We start from the raw sequence: 18,336 nt of genomic DNA, 5'->3' as shown, positions 1-18,336 counted from the left end.
GGAGAAGGAGAAGGTCAGCACTACACTGTACTACATTAAATCAGGTTGGGGATTTGGAGGCTCAATCCAATGTCTGAAACGGAAATGGCAAGCCATGTTTTTGGGGTGGCACATATCCTATAGAAATGTGTATGTCTGATGCTTTCTTCTGTTTCATAATCCCTCTCATAGCGCTCTACTCTATGCTTTACAAAGTTAGGCTGCTTTCAGATCTTTTTGTTTTTGAAAGATGCTGTTCTGATGTGATATCCATTTAGCCACATCTTGAGCTTTACTCATGCTGTGAGTTTGGCCTAATGGCCAGAGGATTGTTTTGCCTAACTGAGCAGCCCCCAGTTCAAGTCCCACCAATGAAACCTCCCTTCCTTTCCGGCGCCTCGCTGAACAACCTCCTGCAGTCGATCTCCTGCCGGTGCCATTTTCCGTACGAAAACGATTCGCGGCGGGAAATCGCTCCCTGACCCCCGCTGGACCTCCAGGAACTTTTGGCCAGCTTGTGGGGGGCCTCCTGACCCCCACGAGACTTGCCAAAAGTCCAGCGGGGGTCCGGAAGGACCTCCTGCCATCCAATCGTGTTCGTCTATGGCCGCCGCCATTTTTCGGCGCCATTTTGGAAAATGGCGCCAGCTGAAGACAACAAGATTCAGGAGCAGGAGCCCGTTCCGGACCGCTGCCGTTCCGGACCGCCGCTGGACCCGCAGGTTATTTAAGTCATTGGGGGGGGGGGGTTCGGGAGGGTGGGGGATTTAATTTAAAGGGTCGGGGGTGGGTTTTAGGGGGTTTTAGTGTGCCGGCTCACGATTCTAACGATTTATAACGATAAATCGTTAGAATCTCTATTGTATTGTGTTCCATAACGGTTTAAGACGATATTAAAATTATCGGACGATAATTTTAATCGTCCTAAAACGATTCACATCCCTACTTAGCTTAGGCCAAGGCATGATACTGGGGCCTTGGCTGAGATCTGAGAAAAAGTCAAGGCCCAAAAGATATTGCTGGGGTTGAGAAATTTTCCGACCCTCATTTACCTTCTTCATTGGGATCCAACTCTATGACCAGGCCCAACCTCATGCCAAGGCCCATTCAAGAGGCCCAGTCCCAATGCCTGGCCCTCAGCTTAGGCCAGGGCCCTGGCTCAGGCCCAAAGCTGAGGTTCAACCTGGAAGCCTGATCCTGACACCTGGGTCTTGGTTCAATTCCATGCCTGGGCCTTGGACTATAATAGTTTATTTGATTTGCTGTACCTCACACATCAGAAAGCCTGTTTTTAATTAGGTGAGTAGTAAATTTAATGAAGAAATGAATGAATGATTGAACAAAAATCTATTGTTCCTTTGTAAACAAAGGCTAAGAGGGTTAGGACTCATCAGCCTGGAGAAGAGATAAATAAGAAGGGATATAATAGAGGTTTCAAAAAATCTTGAGTGATGTGCAGAAGATTAGGGGCAGATTTTCCAAGGGTTATGCGTGTAAGATATGCGCGTAACTCCCGAAAAGCTTCCCCTTCCACCCCCTGCATGCACCGAGCCCATCTTGCATAGCGCACACGCGCGCAAGCCCTGGGATACACATAAGTCCCAGGGCTTGCCCGGGGGCATTTCGGGGGGGTGTCGGGGGGGCATGTCGCGGCCAGCACGTCATCGGGGGGATATGTTCTGGGGCGGGGCCGTGGGCATGGTTCCAGTCCAGGGGCATTCCAGGGGCATGGCCGCGGCCTCCGGACCAGCCCCTGGACTGGAATATGGCGCGCCGGCAGCTGGCCAGTGCGCGCAAGTTATGCCAGCCTCGGGCAGGCGTAACTTGTAAAATAAAGGTAGGGGGGAGGAATTAGTTAGGGCTGGTGGGGGCCGGAAGGGAAGTTCCCTCCGAGGCCGCTCCGATTTCGGAGCGGCCTCGGAGGAAACAGAGGATGGCCGCGCGGCTCGGCACGCGCAGGCTGACGATTTTGCGCAGCTTTGCACATGCTGACCCTGTATTTTATAACATGTGCACGGCAGCACGCGCATGTTATAAAATCGGTAGTAGATTTGTTCACGCTGGGTTGCGCGGACAAATCTACTCCCGCGTGCACCTTTTAAAATCTACCCCTTAATAGGTAATGATTATTTACCCTTTCTAATAGAGCTTAGACTAGGGAACACTCAATGAGTGTAGTTGTTAGGAGATGTTAAACAAATTTAAGATAGTATGTTTTCATTCAATGCACAATTAAGATGTGGAAATTGATGCCAGAAGATGTGGTCAAGGTTAATAATATGTGTGAGTTTGAAAAAGTTTAGGACAAGTTTCTAGAGGACAGTTATTAGCCAGGCAGATACAGGGATTGCCACTCTATTTCAGAGAACGACCAATAGGGAAGGGGGTATTTTCATAAATATCTGCTATTACTTCCAGATGTATAAGAACATAAGAAATTTCATGTTGGTTGAGATCAATGTTCACCAATTCCCACATCCTGTCTCCAAGTGTGGCCAGTCTGGGTCAGAAGAACTCATTGGATCCCAAATACTTGATCTATTTTTTGAATTTTACTCCCAGAGATAAGCGCTGGCTTTGCCAAGTTTTCCTGGCTAATAACTGTTCATGGACTTTTCCTTCAAGAATTTGTCAGGTCCTTTTTTGAACCCCGCAATGTTAGTCGCCTTGACCATATAATCTGGCAACAGATTCAAAAACTTGATTGTGTGCTTGAATGAAAAAAATATTTTCTATGGTTTGATTAAATCTGTCATTTGCTAATTTCATGGAGTGTCCCCTAGTTCTAGAGATGTGCGAAAGGGTAAATAACTGTTTTCCATTTACCCAATAAACCCCATTCATGATTTCATAAATCTCAATCACTCCTCTTAGTCATTTTTTCTCCATGCTAAAGAGCTGTGATTAGTTTAGCCTTTTTCCATAAGGGTGCTTTTCCATCCACTTTATCATTTTTATTGCCCTTCTCTGAACCTTTTCTATGTCTGCTATGTCTTTTTGAAATGAAGAAACCAGAACTGCACACAATCTTAAGGTATATTCAAGCCATGCAACTATATAAAGACATTATGATATTCTGTTTTGTTCTCTATTCCTTTCCAAATAATTCCTAATATATAATGCACCTTTTTGACTACTGCCACACACTGAGTCACGGTATTGTCCACAAGGACTCAAAGGTCCTTTTCCTGAGTGATAACTTCTGTTACATAATCTAGTTTCATGTATCTGCAGTTGTGATTATTTTTCCCTGCGTGCATTTCTTTGTACTTGTCCATATTAAATTGCATCTGCCATTTAAAAGCCCAGTCTCCAATTTCACCAGTTCCTTCTGCAGTTCTTCACAATTCACTTCTGTTTTAATGACTAGAAACAAAATGGCGTGGGCCATCCCTTGCTCCTACCATGTGACAGGGGCTGGCCAATGGCACGGATAGCCCCTGTCACATGGTAAGGGCAAAAGGCCATTGGTGCCATTTAGATTAGTGGCAGCCGATGGCCCGAGAGAGGGAGATCGCTCCCGGGACCCCTGCTGGACCACCAGGTACTTTAAGAAAGTTTTGGGGGGGGGTCGGGAGGGTGGGAGATTCTAACTAATTAGATTTAAAAGGTCAGGGTGGGTTGGGGGGGTGTTGTGTGCCCTTTCTTCCCCCCTCCCCCAAAACGATAAGAAAACCACTCAAAAAATTTCATTGGGTTTTCCTATCACTTTCGGGGACCCCCCAATATCTGACAGATGAGAAAATATCATATGATATTTTCATCCATCAGAAAAATGATTCACATCCCTACTAGAAACATTACCTCCCTTGCATGATCTGATGTGACATTTACCCATCTAATACTTGAATAATTGAAGTCTCTTTAGTATCGTATTACCTATTTTTCTAGCCAGTCCAATCTCTGTTAGCATTTTCAAGTCTGGTTCCTCATTCAGACCAGGTAGGTAGATAGTATATTCCCACTATTGTACTCTTCCATTTACCCTTGGAATTTCTGTCCTTAATGATTCCATACTGCAATTCATTACCTGCAATATTTTGTTCTGGTTTATTCTATGCCTTCCTTAACATAAAGCGCCACTACTCCACCCATTTTAACTGTCTTGTCATGTCAATATAATTTGTACCTAAGTATTACATTGTTCCATTGATTATCCTCCATCCATCAGGTATCCAAAATGCCTTTTATATCTATATCATCCTTTAAAAAGATACATTCTAATGCTCCAGTATAATCTTTCAGATTTCTGGCATTTGCATACAAACAGTTTAAAGTAAGTTTATTTGCATTTATATTTTTATATGTATACATGACCTGTTTTATCATACAGGCAGTTTGGAGTCATTTGTATCTGCTTGGACTGTACAGCTGGGCATTTTAATCTTTTATACCCACTATTCTATTGGTACATTCTAACTTGCTTGATATGCCAGTTTCCTTTAAACATACCACTCTTTGAATTAAATGCTGCTGAAGAACTGTTAGTTTTCTACCATGTTCTAGGGTAAAAGCTTATCTATTTCCTTTTAAATTTAGTGCTGGCATCCTGGTTTCTCTCTGGTTAAGATGGAGTCCATCCCATTGGATAATCCTCCTCCCACCCAGATTATGTCTCAATTCCTAACAAATGTAAAGCTCTATTCCCTACATCATTGTCTCATCCATGCATTGAGACATGGTAGTTCAGCCTGCCTGTAAGGTCATGCACATGGAATGAGGAACATTTCTGAGAATGCAACCCTGAAGCTTCTCTTTTTCAATTTTCTACCTAAAATCCTAAATTGAATCTGAAGAACCTTTTGCACCTTCCTATGTCACTGTCACCCACATGTACCATGACAGCTGTCACCTCCCCATCACTCTTTAAAATCGTATCCACTACTAGGGATGTGAATCGTGTCCTCGATCGTCTTAACGATCGATTTCGGCTGGGAGGGGGAGGGAATCGTATTGTTGCCGTTTGGGGGGGTAAAATATCGTGAAAAATCGTTAAAAATCGTGAAAAATTGAAAAATCGAAAAACCGGCACATTAAAACCCCCTAAAACCCACCCCCGACCCTTTAAATTAAATCCCCCACCCTCCCGAACCCCCCCCCAAATAACTTAAATAACCTGCGGGTCCAGCGGCGGTCCGGATCGGCAGCGGTCCGGAACGGGCTCCTGCTCTGAATCTTGTCGTCTTCAGCCGGCGCCATTTTCCAAAATGGCGCCGAAAAATGGCGGCGGCCATAGACGAAAAAGATTGGATGGCAGGAGGTCCTTCCGGACCCCCGCTGGACTTTTGGCAAGTCTCGTGGGGGTCAGGAGGCCCCCCACAAGCTGGCCAAAAGTTCCTGGAGGTCCAGCGGGGGTCAGGGAGCGATTTCCCGCCGCGAATCGTTTTCGTACGGAAAATGGCGCCGGCAGGAGATCGACTGCAGGAGGTCGTTCAGCGAGGCGCCGGAACCCTCGCTGAACGACCTCCTGCAGTCGATCTCCTGCCGGCGCCATTTTCCGTACGAAAACGATTCGCGGCGGGAAATCACTCCCTGACCCCCGCTGGACCTCCAGGAACTTTTGGCCAGCTTGTGGGGGGCCTCCTGACCCCCACGAGACTTGCCAAAAGTCCAGCGGGGGTCCGGAAGGACCTCCTGCCATCCAATCTTTTTCGTCTATGGCCGCCGCCATTTTTCGGCGCCATTTTGGAAAATGGCGCCGGCTGAAGACGACAAGATTCAGAGCAGGAGCCCGTTCCGGACTGCTGCCGTTCCGGACTGCCGCTGGACCCGCAGGTTATTTAAGTTATTTGGGGGGGGTTCGGGAGGGTGGGGGATTTAATTTAAAGGGTCGGGGGTGGGTTTTAGGGGGTTTTAGTGTGCCGGCTCACGATTCTAACGATTTATAACGATAAATCGTTAGAATCTGTATTGTATTGTGTTCCATAACGGTTTAAGACGATATTAAAATTATTGGACGATAATTTTAATCGTCCTAAAACGATTCACATCCCTATCCACTACCTTTGCACCAGGCAAGCAAGTTATCAAGCACTCATCATGCCCACCAGACACCCAGCTATATACTTTCCTAATTATGAAATCAACAACTAGAATGGCCATCCCATCCATTCTCTGCTGGACATGGACCCTTGAGACACATCTTCAATGGGAGAGGATAAAGCATCACATGGAGGACAGTTCTAACTACAGGATCACTTTTTGTCATACCAAGGTGATGTTTCCTGCCATGTGACCTTGTTTCTTCAAAGAAGCACATGAGCTATTAGACTGGAATTGAGACCTCTTTATTATTTCCCTGAAGGTCTCCTCTGTGTACCTCTCTGTCTGCCTCAGGTCCTTCAGGTTTTCTACTCTGGCCTCCAGAGACAGGGATTGTCTCTTTGCACTGGGAGCAAACATGTAATCTCTCACCAACAGGTAGATACTCACTCACACAGCTAGCACTCAGTGAAAAAGACTGGATAGCCCCTATCTCATTGCTGGGCTTCTGTCTGCATTTTAATTTGCTGAGTTGCTAAAGGTTTTAAAATTGAATAAAGAGTGGGTATCTCTCAATTTAAGAATTCTTAATTTTGACTAGGATTTTAAAATGTATTTAAGTGACTTTTAAGTCTATGAGGTAAATTTTAAAAACGTTGCTCACGCAAAAACGCCCACATATGCACATATGAGCAATACGGATTTTAAAAGCGACAATTTATGCACGCATATACGCAGACATGTACCAAAAAAAAAAGAAATCAGAAAAGGGGTGGAGAATGGGCATGGCATGGGGATTCTGAGGTGGGGCCAACACATACGCGCAACACCAAATTTTAAAACAGGAGACCACAGCACACATCAGCTTGTTAGCCGCATAACTTTACTACTTATCCTAATGAAGAGCAAGTTTATGGATCTTTCATTATAGGGCTTACAGGACAGGGTGAGCAGTCTGAGTCAATTGGGGATTGTGTAGGATGAAGAAATAGAGAAGTATGGACAAACTGGTGGACTAATTAGAAAAACTAGGAATATCCCTTGCAACAGCATGTTTTAAAATCTGCTTTCATATGAGCATTAACGCCAGCAAATTCCAAAGTAAGTTTGCTTTGCTCTGCAAGTGACTTAATTGACAGGAAAAGAAAATTATAGAAAAAAAAGAAGGTGGTTGGTGGTTTGAGATGAGATGAGTATGGGGGCATGAGTGTGAGGTGTTAGTGGAGTGGGAGTCGAAGTATGTGAGTGGGGGATATAGGGTGTTAGAGGGATATTGGGATGTGGAGTATATGAATGGAGTGGGGTTGTGAGTGGGTGTGTGAGTGAGGGTGAGGGGGAGAGTAGGGGTGGTGGTGCATGAGTTGGGGTGGGGCGCAAGTGGTGGCAAGAGTGTTTGGTCGTGAATATGCTAAACAGCATATATAGATGCACAAAGAGAGAGCATTAAAGCAAGAAAACATGGTTTTGTAAGTAAATAAATAACATTGCAATTAGGTCTGAAAACCAGCTACATAGAACTAAAATATTTATATTCCTTTTACTCTGTATAGATTGAGGACCTGAAGAAGGCCCAGAAGCTGTGGCAAAAGGAGGCAGAGTGGCATGAAGGGATGTGAATCGTGTGATCGATCGTCTTAACGATTGATTTTGGCTGAGGGGGGGGGGGGGGGGGAAATCTGATCGTCATGGTTTTTTTGGTTAAAAAATCATTTTATCGGGGGAGGGTGGGAAAACCGGCACACCAAAACAACCCTAAAACCCACCCCGACCCTTTAAAACAAATCCCCCACCCTCCCGAACCCCCCCAAAATGTTTTAAATTACCTGGGGTCCAGTGGGGGGGTCCCAGCGCGATCTCCCGCTCTCTGGCCATGGCTGCGTTAATAGAAATGGCGCCGGTGGCCCTTTGCCCTTATCATGTGACAGAGCAAAGGTAGCGCCGGCGCCATTTTGGTTCCTGGCACCCGACGTCATGAGTGCAGGAGATCGCTCCCGGACCCCCGCTGGACCCCCAGGGACTTTTGGCCAGCTTGGGGGGGCCTCCTGACCCCACAAGACTTGCCAAATGTCCAGCGGGTATCCGGGAGCGACCTCCTGCACGCGGGCCGTATTGCCAATATTCAAAATGGAGCCGGCGCTACCTTTGCCCTCACTATGTCATACGGGCGATGTCGGCCCGTATGACATAGTGAGGGCAAAGGTAGCGCCGGCGCCATTTTGAATAATGGCAATACGGCCCGCGTGCAGGAGGTCGCTCCCGGATACCCGCTGGACATTTGGCAAGTCTTGTGGGGGTCAGGAGGCCCCCCAAAGCTGGCCAAAAGTCCCCGGGGGTCCAGCGGGGGTTCGGGAGCGATCTCCTGCACTCATGACGTCGGGTGCCAGGAACCAAAATGGCGCCGGCGCTACCTTTGCTCTGTCACATGATAAGGGCAAAGGGCCACCGGCGCCATTTCTATTAACGCAGCCGTGGCCAGAGAGCGGGAGATCGTGCCGGGACCCACCCACTGGACCCCAGGTAATTTAAAACATTTTGGGGGAGGTTCGGGAAGGTGGGAGATTTGTTTTAAAGGGTCGGGGTGGGTTTTAGGGTTGTTTTGGTGTGCCGGTTTTCCCGCCCTCCCCCCTCTCCCGATTTACGATTTTTTGACAATAAATTGGGGGAATTGCTGTTGTATTGCGGCTTTAACGATTTTTGACGATTTAAAATATATCTGACGATTGTTTTAAATCGTCAAAAAATGATTCACATCCCTAGGCATGACTAGCTGCAAGCAATGCAGAAGAATGTGGGAGGTAAGTTATCAATCCACCCATTTGTTATATATCTAACAAATCATTTTATTTCCTGCTTCCATCACTGGCCTCCACTATTGTCCTGAAGTTGACAAGACTCTGTCTGTATCTATACTGTTTAGAATCCCTCAAACACATTAACACCTTCCTTATAAAATCGCTGTGTCATGGACAGCACTGTCATTAAGCTGTACTTGTACTGCACTCCCAGGCGTACATTATAAATAACTAGGTTGCTAATAATTACTCCTTATACCCTGACTTGGGAAAGCCAATACCTCCATTCCAGCAATGGCACATTGTGTCAGGACCAGGCCTCCAAGCTTGGGCCTTGTGTAGGGCCTAGGCTGAGGTCATGGGCACCTACCATGGCCTGGATCTAGACCTCATCTGTGGATCCCTCCTGACTGGGAAGAATCCGGGACCTGGCATTTTTCCAGGTAGGAGGGATAGATGGTTGGCATGGGAAGCCACTTTTTTTTTTTTAAATTAAAGAAACAAAATAAGCATTAAACAAAATGAAATTTGTGGGAACCCCCTCCCCCCCAAAAAAAACCCCAAAATGAACACAAAACAAAATGTTTACTCCTGTTCTCCCCTATTATTCAGCAGATATTGCAATGCATTAAAATATTGCATTATTATTCTCCATTTATTAGTAAACCAAAAGACTAAAGCTTACAAAACTGAAATTCTTTTTTTAAGTTTCCAATTGGACTGGTAGTGCATCATCTTAAATGACATTTGGACTTGCTGTCAAGAAAGAACTTTTTCATTATTGTAACACATTGGATCATTCTTTATTTTCTTCATTCAAGAAGATATACTGCTAGAGAAAATGACTCTTTGTCTGAATGGGAAATTTCTTGGCCAATCAGACTCCAGACAGTAGCTGAAAGGCATTGTCAAAAACTGCTGGTTCACATTATTGAGCCTCGCTTCCAATTTCATTGTTACTGACAGTAGTTTAGACATAAGTAATTGCAGCTCAAAAAAAGCTCCTAGCCTTTAGCCTTTTAAAGTTGCTTGAGGAAAAAAAAAAAAAAGAGTATCATACCACTTCAAGAGCAAAATTGGATCTGTTCTCACTTTACCCATTCCAGGTAAAAGGAAAAGTATCAGCAATCAAAAATTGCAAGAGGAAAGAAGCTTACTTTTTCAGTCTAAGGTGGACTGTAAAGCGAAAATCTAATGTGTACATTATGCACAGAAATACATAGCAGGTTAGAAATACAGTTATAACAAAAGTCAAAAGAATTAAACATTCTTTCTTAGTACAGAAATGAAATTGAGGAGGTAGTTAAACAATAATGAATTGAAACCAGAGTTTTACCAATTTTTATATAATTTCACAACAAATTAACATGGGCAGCAAGACCTATCTAGCTTTCCTTTCACATATACCCTCATTTTTATCTTTATTAAAGCATTTATATACTGCTAGATGCCAATGTCCCAGACAGTTTACAAGAGAAACATAGATAATCATAAAGAACAGTCAAATAAAACAATATAATAGTAAAAAACAAGATCAGCAAGATCTAAATTTGGTAATACACTTCCACAACACTAAATAATAAAACATTAGTTAAAATGAATATACATTAAATAACTAAAAGCATGTACAACACAGATATGATAAAATTCTGCCTTTAAACCTAAAAGCACAATATTAAATAAATAAATAGATATACACATTATGGGGTAGATTTTCAAAATTAGTGTGTGCGCATCCATGTGCGCGCGCTACCCGGCATGCACACATGGACTCACTGGGCTTTGATGGGCCCTCGTCTATCCCAGTATGGTAACTTCTTATGTTCTTGTGTTCTTAGGGCCAGATTTTAAAAACCTTACGGATGTAAATGGCTTTACGCGTACCAGGCCTATTTTCAAAAGGCCCAGTCACGCACATAAAGCCCCGGGACGCGTGTAAGTCCCGGGGCCTCTGGAAAGGGGCGGAAAGAGGACAGGGAGGGGACAGTCCATGGGCATGGCGGGGTGTGACTAGAGGCCTCTGAGTGCAAGGGGGTGCACATTTGTGCAACCTTTGCGCCCTGACATTCGCGGCCTTCCCCAGTTCCCTCCCAGTCTGCTCCAATTTAGGAGGGCCTGGGAGGGAACATCCCTACCCCCTATTCTAACCTTCCTACCCCTTCCCCTAACCTTCCCATCCCCTAGCCCTATCCTAACCCCCCAATCCTTATTTTACCTGTTGTGCCTGCTTCAGACCATGTCAGCTAATGAGTGCCATCATCATTTGGGCCCCCACCATGTCCCAGCTGAGGCCTTTCTCAGATAACAATACCCATTGACACTGATACTACCACCTCCAATGTTACTACAACTCACCAGGGTCTCCCCAGTGTTATCCACTACTAGTCATGCAAGAAAGATGCATATTACTATGAATAAGAAACACAGTACAGTCAAAGAATTATCCATATTTCCCTAATAAAGCAGGACCTTTAAGCCATAGATAGCCAATTTTCAATAGAAGGCCTCCTGGGGAGGTGATTGTTAAATCAGTGCAATTTTATGTTTGACAAATGGACACCATTGTAGTGATAACTTATGCAAACATTTTGGGCCCATCAATGTGGTATTATGAGACACATTAGATTGCAGATAAATCCATCCTGAAGGCCTATTATCTCAAGGCTTTTCTACCTGGGAATGATATCAGTCAGACGCCTGGAAAACTAGTAAGCAATAGCATAAACCAGTTAAATAATTTCAAACTGTATCAGTTAGACACTGGGTAGATCACACCCAAATCATTGCCATCCAAATACTAAATAAATATACCTGGACAAACTAGAAATCTAGATTCCTGCAAGGCAGATGAAAGTAACAGGTCCTTGCGCATCCCGCATTGACCAAACCAGAGCCCAATAAATATCCATGTGATCAGGCACAAATGTAAATCAAATTGTCAGAACACAAAGAATTCCAAATGGCACAGGCCATTCTCTCTCCCAGTGGAATTTCTAAGAAAGAACAATACATTAGTACAACTCACATTCCTACTAAACACAGAGCCCTAGCCCAACAAGGAAGCAAAGTTCCTCAAGCCTGATATTGTAGCAGATCCGTAGGAGGGAGCACCAGGGGGTGCTTCCGATTCCGGGGAGAAGTGTGCCCTTGGACTTTGACGAACCAGGAGAGGAGCTCCAAGGAAGCACTGAGGCAGGTGAGATTGATCCTCCTCTGGGTGGAGATCGATAGCCCAAGCCCCCATCGACCTGCACGGCCTCGGTAATACCAATCACGCAAGGTTGGTCTCCGAGTAGTCCTCCGACCACTCCAAGCCCCTTTGGACCTGCTGCTGAGTAACAGAAGAGGCAGCAGGCCGGACAGGAGGCAAGGGTGGATGAAGACTCTGGAGCTGAGGAAGATGAAGACTCAGGCCCAGGAAGCAAGGCAAGGCAAGACAAGTAAAACTCAGGATGGAGTGGAATATGGATAGCACGCTAACTCACTGTTGTAACCATCCTTTCCCGACGGATTCACTCCACCTACCTTTCTTTCTTTGCACCTTCTCTTGCTATGGATGGACGCCTGGCTGCCACAGCATCTGCCTGCTGTCCTCTCCGGCATTCCCGGACCGGCTTGGACGCTGCCTCCCACCATGCTCCGCTGGTACCTTAGGGCGCATGCACCGCACGCCCCTCACTCTTATTTCCTTCTTGGCACGAACCTCAGGGGCGTCCCCCTGTGATGAAGTCACGTTGCCCGGATATTTAAAGCCTACAATGTTTGCTAGCCTTTGAGTTAGCAAGGGGTATCTTACGGATGGGATTCGCTCTCCGTACCCAGTTACTCTGCCTCTCCAATTTCCATTGGACTCTTAACGCTAATGGGGTATCCGCTCCTCGGGGCCCTCACTTGCTTTTCAGGTCGCTATTAGGAAACCAGTACTCACTCCTCGAGGGCCCATGTTCCCTGACTCACTGCCTGCTCCTACCTTCTCTTCTGCCTGGAAGGATTCGCTATCTTCAACACCAGTGAGTACTACCATCTTCACCTCAGAGCTGTTCCTTAGAACCAGGTACTCACTCCTCAAGGGCCTGCCTCCGTTCCAGCCCTAGTGCCATCTCCTACATGGAACCACTGTGTGAGTACATTACCTTCAAGCTTCTCAGCTCTCAGGGATCAGGTACTCACTCCTCGAGGACCTTCTCTCCCTATCCTGGGGTTCTCCATACTGGGGCTTTGTGCATATTCCACTGTACTCATTATTCTCAGTTCTTTCCACTACAGCACTGCTACCGGAGGAGTCGCTGTTCCAGCGCCTGAGGGACATTAGCTCAGCCGGGCTACTTCTGCTGCTCACTACTGCCACCTCTGGTGGCTTCATCACATTGTCTAATAAAAGATCAATCTCTGTGTTTGTGTGTCCTAAGCTGAGCCTGACCAATGGCCCCTCAAGGGATTTCCCCCCATGGGCATGGTCAGCTGCCACAGTGTCAAAGGGTCCACCCAAACCTCGCTAATTATAACACTCACACAGCCGGAAAGGAGGTTTCAGTGGCCAGAATGGCCCTCAGGCTATCCACTGAGCACAATCCGCCAGAGGCTAGGTGAAGCTGGAGTCCAGGACATCGGAGGCCTCAAGACAGAAGTCTAGTGGTAGGTTAAAATCAGACAAGTAAAAATCTGGAATTTCCAGGGGAGAGCAGTACCTGCCGCCACTCACAGACACTCAGTGAAGAGCAGCGTAGATGCGCAGGACAGACGGTGACCCCATAGGGAATCCAGGAACAGGAAGACAGACATCTGGACTTCAGAGACGGAGGACGTCTGGACAGACGAATGAAGGTATCCGGCCAGAATCCATAGCAACAATGTCTTGGACTGAGCTTCGGGAACCCAGTGTGATCGATGCACCTGACAGGTCATTCGATAGAAGATGGAGCCTCCGACCCAGCAAGGAAGATGCAACGGAAGGTCATCCCGAAGTTGGACTGAGGACGTGCCACTAGGAGGAATCTGGAACCAGGACCCTAAACATAGTCTTGACCAGGGATGTGGAGACTCCTCGGCGACGACTGATGGAACTATCCCACCGAGCACCCTACACACCCCAGCCAAGATGGTTGCAGACCACTGGACCACTGCATGCCCTACATAGCCCAGCCGGACTGGTTGTGGACCACTCAGGGAAAGGACAAGTGGAGCCTCGAAGACATCTGGACAACAGGGACATCAGGAACCAAGTTGATGAAGACAACTGGAACATCAGGATCCAGTTCCAGCAGAGACCAGGAACAACAGTGATGAGGGATCCCATGAAGAACATGGAATCCAAGCAGGAGAATGAAGCAGAGAAGTCCTCAGGAGGGCTAGCCCCTTGTGAAGGCAAGGAAGGAATGACTGCAGGGCCCTTTAATAGGGCTGAAGAGGAGGAGATGCCCAGGGAGGAGTTCCAGGTGGGGCCCAGGGCATATCTGGCCACGAGCCCTTTAAAACAGGGAGAGAGGCACGGCCCCACGCCTATAGAGCAGGAAACAGCAGGACCCTGGACAGCGGCCATGCTGCCGCTAAATCCGAGCAGGAGGAGGAGCGGGCCGCAGGACAGGCCCCGATGTGGGAAGTGGCGTCCGGGCCACTCGAGGAGGCAGAGCGATGGCGGCGTCCATGCCACTGCGGAGCAGACCTCCAGGCCTGCCAGGAAACGGCATGGGTGGCAGCTCCATGCCGCGAAGAGGAGTGCTACAGGGCAGCCTCCTGGCCATGAGAGGACGGTGTCTGTGGCCTCCTGCCGCAATGAAGCATGACGTTGGTGGTTCCCTGCCAAGGTTGCGGCAGTGATGATAGCGGCTCTAACCGCATTGAAGAGGCATCAGAGGCCTCCTGGCCACATGGGAGTGGCGTACGTCAGCGGCAAAATGGTGGCCTCCAGGCCGCAGAGGAAAGTGCCTGCTCGCGGCTAGGCCCACAAGCAGGAGCGCAACAGATATTAGATGATACACTAACATTATTTGGTGATACCCTATGGGTCTTTTTTTGTATTATAATAGTATAACATCATAATACAAATAAAAGCAGCATAAATAATACAAAGGTAAAATAACCCTAGCACATTATAGTGCTGGTACTATATATATAAATAATTTAGTATTTTAAACAAGTCTGTATACATAAAGAATCAGAAAAATGGTCTAACTAGTTAAATTATTCCTTAATATTCATAATGCTATATATATATATGTTATATACAATTTAACAATACACATTGTATCTTGTAGTGCATGTTGAATTTTTATAGTTTTATAGAATGCTAATTTAATAGAACTAATGGCAAAGGAACACAATTTCTATTAAATGTAGAACTAGATTTATAAATTGTGATGGGATTAATTCTCAAAGAAGGAATAGCCTTTGCAAAAGGTTAATTAAATTCCAAACTTAAACAAGCAAGAATATATTGATTATACTTCCCCCAGGGATAAAACATTGAGTCAATGGATTGGATTTGAAGTGTTTGTTGATATTTGGGGAAGTCTTGCTGATATAGTAACATATTCATTTCTACCAAAATAAAAAAAAGCTAGTTTCTGTTAAATTTAAAGTATGTCTTAAAATATTTCCCCCCTTTAAGGTGAATTTTAAAAAAACCTGTGGATGGCAAAACTGGGAGATACGCACACAAGTTGGGCCGTGTGCGCCTAGCAGATTTTATAAGTTGTCCATCGACATAAATATCCCTAACTGCACAAACAAGTGAAATGATTTTTAAATGGGGCGTAACATGGGCATGGTAAGGGCAGGGCATGGACGTGTCAGGGTCTGGCCAAGAAATGTGTTTGTAAATACTTTGGCGTCCTTGTGTGCACCATTGTCCCCAGCCGCCTAAATTTATTTCTGCTATGGATGGCGTTTAAGTAAAAAAATAAAAAAATCTAAGCATGTCAACAGGGTTTTAAGCATCATGGCTAACAAGGTAGAAGGTAGATAATTTAACTAGATGAGTTAGGAAGACCTATTACTTAATTGGGCAAACCGGGAATGAACTTGGAAAATAGTGAATGGTGTCAGTGCACGTCCTTTATTAAATTCCCCCACTTACTTGGTAGAAGTGGCATTTGCATGCACGTCCATTTAAAATTGTGTGTTCATGTATATGCATCCAGGTTATTTTATATCAAGTACACAAATACACATGTATGTTATAAAATGGACATGTGCACAATTAAGGCATATCCATCATATGGATTATAGCATAATTTCCAAAGAAATCCTATGTGGGAATCTGGTCTCTGTCAAAAGGCCAACTGTTTGTTCACACCCGCAAGCCAAGAATGTCTGCAAGCCTGGATAGTAACAACTGGGCAATACAAATTGCTGTCACTAGAATCATGAACATCAAAAATATAAGAAGGCTTGTGGATCCAGGAAGACAAGAAAGCTTGAAGTAAGTAAAAACAAAGCTTAGATTTAGTTGCATCCATTTTCTGGTGCACTCATTGCAACAGAAACTATGATTCAGTTGTAGGTCTCTATAGCAACAGAAGTTGCTGCCTATCAAGAGACAGAGAAGACCATATAGAGCACACTTCCATAGTCTAAAGGAACATGAGCATATATAAGATAAATATATATATACACATTTATATATACACATTTATGTAGATCCTGCCATGTGTGTTGACAATTCACACTCAAAATAGAAGCTAGACTTCCTCTGTCAGGTCCTCTCATATGGAATAGGATTCTCCTTTGCTTGGCTTTGGCTCAAATATAGTAACGTTCATTGGAAATAGAGGCTTATTGTTCTAGCCTTAGTTGTCAAGTCTAACTCTGAAGCAGTTAGACAGCAGTTTCCCCCCTTTAATTCCTGACTCAACTGGGCACAGAACAAAAAGGAAAAAAAAAATACTCACAGTTTAGTGGAAAGGCTGAGTTTTGCCCTTGGGCTCTCTGCCTATTGCTTGCTGAACCTGATTCTAAGTCTCTCCTCTGCAACCTTTGGTTCAGTTTAGCAATAAAGAGGCTAATATTTAGTGTTACCTAGCCGGATAAGAAAGGGACTTATTCAGCAGCTGCTGAATATCCAGCTATGTTCAGCAAATGCCACTTAGCTGTATAAATATTTATTTGGCTAAGTAGGTAGCCAGATATCTTGGGGGCAGGCAATGAACGAATGGGGATGGGGCTATTTATCCAGTTACCTTTAATTGAATAAGTGCCAATTATCCAGTTAACAGAATAAGTTAGACCTGCTCAATAGTAAGTCCTAAGTTAGCTGGATATAACTTATTCATCTAACTAGAACATATCCGGGTAAATTCAGTGGCATAGCCAAGCACTGATAATCTCCCTAGGCTAAGTTCAATATGGCAAAAATGTTCAAAATAATAGGGAGAAACCCCATATTCCTTCAAGTTTTAAAGTCTCTTGCCTGCTGTACAGTCTCAAGGAAAACAGCTCTCATAAGAACATAAGAAATTTTCATACTGGGTCAGACCAAGGGTCCATCAAGCCCAGCATCCTTTTTCCAACAGTGTCCAATCCAGGCTCCAAGTACCTGGCAAGTACCCAAACACCAAGAAGATCCCATGCTACTGATGTCAGTAATAGCAGTGGCTATTCCCTAAGTCATCTTGATTAATAGCAGTTAATGGACTTCAGCTCCAAGAACGTATCCAAACCTTTTTTTAAACCCAATTACACTAACTGCACTAATTTTGTGCTGACTGAAAAATAATTTTCTCCGATTAGTTTTAAATGTGCTACTTGCTAGCTTCATAGATTTCCCCCTAGTCCTGCTATTATCTGAAAGAATAAATAACCTATTCATGTTTACCCGTTCTAGATCTCTCATGATCTTAAAAACCTCTATCATATCTCCCCCTCAGCCGTCTCTTCTCCAAGCTGAACAGCCCTAACCTCTTCAGCCTTTCCTCATAGGGAGCTGTTCCATCCCCTTTATTATTTTGATCACCCTTCTCTGTACCTTCTCCAGTGCAACTATATCTTTTTTGAGATGCGGCAAACAGAATTGCACACAATACTCAAGGTGCGGTCTCACCATGGAGCGATACAGAGGCATTATGACATTTTCCGTTCTATTAACCATTCCCTTCCTAATAATTCCTAACATTCTGTTTGCTTTTTTGACTGCTGCAGCACACTGAACTCTCAAAATTCACGGTTCAAAGTAGTCAATCACAAGCATGCCTCTTTACTGATTTTATGTATGTATTCAAAGCGCTCATTAATTATAGCATGTTACCCATCTCTCAGTTACAATTTGTGTCCCAGGAACTGACTGTGATTTAGACAGAAAACTGTCATCTCTTCCTCTTCTTCTTCATTGCAATTTGGTATCTTTCTAAATATCTCATTGGTCTCACCTAAGAGGTAGGAGCTTCCTCTCATCCTTCATTCAGCGAATCCACCTCCAGAGCCCCATTAGACATTCTATTCCCTTTGTCTGATAATTTGGCTTGCTTGCTTTGGAGGCCTTTGTCTTCAGTAAGTATGTCTGCCCTTACCTGGTGCTTGGTGCCGGAATTCCTGAGTTTCCCAGTCCTAATAGTACCCTGATATTTGGATGAGGGGTCTACGTCGTTAC

Source organism: Rhinatrema bivittatum, chromosome 2, assembly GCF_901001135.1.
Source record: "Rhinatrema bivittatum chromosome 2, aRhiBiv1.1, whole genome shotgun sequence".
NCBI lineage: Eukaryota > Metazoa > Chordata > Amphibia > Gymnophiona > Rhinatrematidae > Rhinatrema > Rhinatrema bivittatum.
Note: the sequence above shows the minus strand (reverse complement) of the source record.